This window comes from Polyodon spathula, chromosome 3, assembly GCF_017654505.1.
Source record: "Polyodon spathula isolate WHYD16114869_AA chromosome 3, ASM1765450v1, whole genome shotgun sequence".
NCBI classification, from domain to species: Eukaryota; Metazoa; Chordata; class Actinopteri; order Acipenseriformes; family Polyodontidae; genus Polyodon; species Polyodon spathula.
Window position 1 is genome coordinate 86,199,434 of NC_054536.1, and position 5,321 is coordinate 86,204,754.

Genomic DNA, 5,321 nt, shown 5'->3' on the forward strand with positions numbered 1-5,321 from the left:
CAGGCCTGTGACATTGTCTGGAACACTACAGCATTGAGATCACTCACAAGCTTTTGAAATAGTTTAAACAAATGACCATATGTTTTATGTGCCAGTGGATATAGATTAGGACTCAGGAACATGAACAGATCTACAGCTATTAAAGCTCTGAAGGAAAGATTTCTACTTGCTTTGACATGTAATGACTATGAGGAAGTGCAAGCAGTCCTGTAAATGAAAAAGATAAATGTGGACACTGTGTTTGAAGTTCAAGACAACAATATGGTTCTGGCATCCTATAAGCAAGGTACTGTGTACAGCCATTCCATAAAACTGAAATACCCTCCATATTGTATTATTGTCTTTTGTGGTTTATAAGAGTGTCAATATAACACCAGGACACCAGCAGCCCCAGTAGAGTTTAAGGGTGGCCACAGTGCAGGACTTTATAATACAGCACTATATTTTAATTGGTTGACTTCATTATAGTTCATGCACTTAACTATCAAAAATGTTTGCTCTTTAAAGCTTAGCTTGGTACATGTATAAAGACATTTTGCTAAGCGGATACAATGAATGAAACCTGTAACTGTTTACCAAATGGACAAAAATAGTTTATTGTTGCATAAGGTTGTCACTGTTATTCAAAAATCTTTTAAGTTAGCATACTGTACTGTTTATTTTTTTATTTTTTTCTTAATATATTTAGCTGTCCCCTTTCATTGTGATACCTGCATGTGTATACTAGTGGAATTCTGCCAGAATGAAGAGATTATTAATATGATTATATTCCAAAAGCAACAAAATGAAACTTATTTTAAAGTAACTGATTTATAACTGAAATTATAACTGTTTACTATGTGCTCATAAGTAGATATTGTCTGTGATAAAAAGAAAAACTGAAACAAGTTTTCATCTAGGTCTAACTGTTTGACTGGTTTTATAACTAATCTTTACCACTGGGTGGAGACATATCTCCAGGGAAGAGTCATAAAATAGTCACTTTTATATTATCGTCTAGTTCACTGACAGTATAGGTCTCCCAAGTTTACTTTTGAGGTTGTCATGACAAATGTGTATTTTATTTTAGAAAAGTACTTATTTGGTATAAATGTTTACAGTAAGTCTGTATTTCTTGTACTTCCTGAAGGACAATTTCCATCACCCATAACTTGAAATGCTCTTGCACCACACCACCATATCTGGTGCTTTGCAAACTTGTGTCAAAAACAATTTATAATACTGTATGGCTTGGACATTCCCTGAATCCTGATTGGATGGTACTATTCCAATGCCTTGTGATTAAAAGAGTAAAACCAGTGGTTTGAATCTCATTCCATTCTAATCAGGAAAATGGTTGCACCAAAAGAACAGTAGACCATTTCATAATATATGTTAAACCTCATGCCTCACAACTCACCTGAGGCATTGTGAGGCATAAGTGCCCTGGTACTGCTAGAACATAATGCCTCCATCAACAGCAAACCTAATGGGAAAACACCTTTACATGTGGCATGTTAGGTATCCAACAATGACAGCATTGCTCTGCTTCTTATTCATGGAGCAAAAATCAACAGTTTTTAACTCGAGTGGACACACTCTATTGCATTACTGCACAACAAAAGAAGCAACAGCGAGTGCTAAACATCTCATTTGGAAAGGTAAGAATAACCATGTTATACTATTCATTTCTACAGTATCAATGGTTTTCTTCTTTTTTTTATTCAAGTACTGCACATCCTTAATAAGTTGACAATTGAAAGGGTTATAGCTAATTAAATAAAAATCATATGTAGTTTTGAAAGAAACACATAATATAGCTTTTTTCCTTGGTCATTTCACCTACAGGGTGAAAAATTCACCACCCCAAAAAATCCTTCTTTCCTGAACAAACCAGTTTCTTCCTTTGCTGCTAATTGCTTTGACCCCAAAGTCTTTGCTGAGGGAATAACACCCATTCACTTTGCTCAACTATCTATCGAAAGTCTATCTGAGACACATGTACAGTTGCAGACAATGTATTTGGGCAGTTAAAAAAGAGAAAAACCACAAAGAAAGTGATTTCCATCATTTCTAATTGTTCTATTGAAAGATAGAAATTAAAGTAGAGATTCAGCTTTATAATAAATCAACAAATTATTACATAGCATGCATAAAATGAAAAATAACATGCAAAAACTAATTTCATTTTTCACATTGACAGAAGTGTTTGGGCTGTCAACACATTTGATATGAAACTCAATCATTGCTAATTATTGACAATTACCATGATTGAAAACCAACACCTGATGATAATTATAGAATAAATAAATACTCATCATAAAAATAAAAAAAATGACAAGAAAAATTACAGAAAGACTCAGTTTACCGAAAAGCATTATGTGGCTATGTGGCAGGCTGGTGAGTGGAAAGAGGCCCAGAGACAGTCTGCAGTTCAAAAAAAATACTAATTTTATTATAAATAACACAAAATAAAAGTGCACAAGGGCAAAATAAAGGGATTTAAACACAAAAAGAAAGACAAAAAGCAAAATGTACAAAATAAAGGTTTCCAGGCTGGGCAATGCCTTCACTGGATTCACAAATCTCAAAAATACACACAAACCAAAAACTAACAACCTGCTTCCTCAACTCCCTCCTCCCAAATGAGAAGCAGAGGCCTCCTTTTATGTCAGGTGGCTGGGCGTTGATTGATCATTAATTAACCTAATCAACTAATCAACCCCAGCCACCTGAACATAATAAACCCAGGCAGGTAGGGGAAATTAACCCCATCCCTGCCAATTTAAAAAGGGCAGAGCTTTGCTCTGCCACACACCTCCCCCCATGTACAACGTACTGCAACCCTAGAAAACAAATAGGAGACACCAGCAGTCCCAGGTGATGCGGAGCAGCAGACAACCCCAGGCGACGCGGAGCAGCAGGCAACCCCAGGCGACGCGGAGCAGCAGGCAACCCCAGGCGATGCAAATGTGTCATCCCTGAGCGGAGCGGGTGTGGCATCCCTGGGTGGTGCAAGGCAGGCATCCTTGGGCCATAGCTCCTCCCCTCTGGGCTCTGAGAGCGGCGGCTCCTCCCTCTCGGGCTCTGGGAGCGGCGGCTCCTCCTCCCTCTCTGGCTCTCGGGACAACGGCGGCTCCTCCTCCCTCTCTGGCTCTCGGGACGACGGCAGCTCCTCCTCCCTCTCTGGCTCTGGGGATGGCAGCTCCTCATCCCTCTCTGGCTCTCGGGACGACGGCGGCTCCTCCTCCCTCTCTGGCTCTCGGGACGACGGCAGCTCCTCCTCCCTCTCTGGCTCTAGGGACGGCAGCTCTTCATCCCTCTCTGGCTCTGGGGATGACGGCAGCTCCTCACCCCTCTCTGGCTCTGGGTGCTACGGCAGCTCCTCACCCCTCTCGGGCTCTGGGAGCGACGACAGGTCCTCACCCCTCTCTGGCTCTGGGAGCGACGGCAGCTCCTCACCCCTCTCTGGCTCTGGGAGAGGCGGCTCACCCCTCTCTGGCTCTCGGGAAGGCGGCTCACCCCTCTTTATTGGAGTGACCGGGGCATCTCCCGTGTCTACCGCCAGGTAATTAACCACCATGAGGTCAACCTTTGGGAAGGATGCCGGGTGGTGTTGTTCCTCCCACTGTTCCCACCTCTCCCCATCTTGACGCCACAGTGGGTTGATAACTATGGGGAGATCGTGGACCAGGTCTGCCGCAGGGTGCATCAACCAGTCCCAGATCTCCTGGGACGGTGGTGAAGGTGGTGGTACTGGAGGTAGTGGGGTGGCCCTGGTGCTAGCCGGGTCCTCCAGCGGTGGCTGCAGCAGCTTATATTTCTTCAGCTGCTGCTTTTCCTGCCTTTGCCGCTGTTTGCTCTTCTTTCCCATAATCCAAAAAAAAATAAATAAATAATAATAATTCTCCCAAAAATTCCCCCCAAAAATAAAATAAAATACTGCTCTGAGCCTCTAGGTGGTGCTATCCCGCTTCTGACACCAAATGTGGCAGGCTGGTGAGTGGATAAAGGCCCAGAGACAGTCTGCAGTTCAAAAAAAAATACTAATTTTATTATAATAGCACAAAATAAAAGTGCACAAGTGCAAAATAAAGGGATTTAAACACAAAAAGAAAGACAAAAAGCAAAATGTACATTTTATGCATGCTATGTAATAATGTGTTGTTTTATTATGAAGCTGAATCTCTACTTGCAATAGAACAATTAGAAATGATAGAAATCACTTTCTTTGTGGTTTTTCTCATTTGTTTTAACTGCCCAAATTCTTCAGTCTGCGACTCTGTGTATTTCAACAGGAGCTAATCTGGATGTTCACAGTAACAACAATGATGAGGACACACCATTGCTTACTGCTGCATGGTTTGAGCTAGCAGAGCTCTTGGTTTTATATGTTGGCAGTTGTGCAGTCGTTGATAGCATAAACAGTCACATGGAGACCCTGTTGATTACTACTGACTTTTGGTCGCTAAATCACAAGGAAGAAGTATACAGAACACAGCACCACTTCATCTGCAGGATGCTGTTGGACTATAACGCCAATGTCAACATGCAGGAGGAAGACAAGAACACAGCCCTTCAGAGGCCTGCCTGGAACTGTGATCACATTCTCATGCAGATGTTGCTGGATGCAGGGGCAGATACTTACATGATGGACAGTAATGGGTGTGCTCCTATCCAGGGCACTCTCAAAATGACATAAATGCATCCAGCCGGCCTGCTTGACATCTGTTACCAGCTGCTATTAAACCATGGAGCAGCAAGAAATCTTTAAACGAATAAAGATTAGAGGCGATTAAATGAAGATATTGTGGTGTTTTGAAAGTAAGATATGTACAGCAATTTGTTGTTTTCACAACTCTTTTTGATTTGTTTTTTTTCTGATTTGGTAACTTATTGGGTGTGTTTTTTTACAGCCATTTTAGTGCCATATCACTCATTTTAACTAATAATTTAAGATAAGATAAGCCTAACCAGCTGATAGTGGCAGCAAAGCCCATTCACCATTTCAGATGATGTTGTCATAGGAGGCTGCACTGCCCAATAAGCCAATGGTATTCTTAACAGCAGCAAGGCCAGCTAAAAGCAGTTCAACAGAAAAGAGGAGCAACTGCATACAGGAAGAATCACAGAATCATCTAGAAAGAGGTGCTCCAGTGATTCAATCAAGGTAGAAGTGGCTGACCTGCTGAACTTTAGACAGGTGTCTGTACCAGCCATGCTATGGAAATTATCTTAGCTGCTTATAACAAGCATATCATATAGTGAGATACAATTACAAAGTTAATGTTTTTATTTGATGTTTTCTAATTCCTTTCGTTCCCCAGGGCAATCTAAACATT

At 41.4% G+C, this 5,321-nt stretch overlaps 1 pseudogene; it reads left to right on the forward strand.

Moving 5' to 3' along the window:
• Window positions 1–213: 213 nt before the first annotated feature.
• LOC121309523 lies at window positions 214–4,753 on the forward strand (annotated as a pseudogene).
• The last annotated feature ends 568 nt before the right edge of the window (window positions 4,754–5,321 follow it).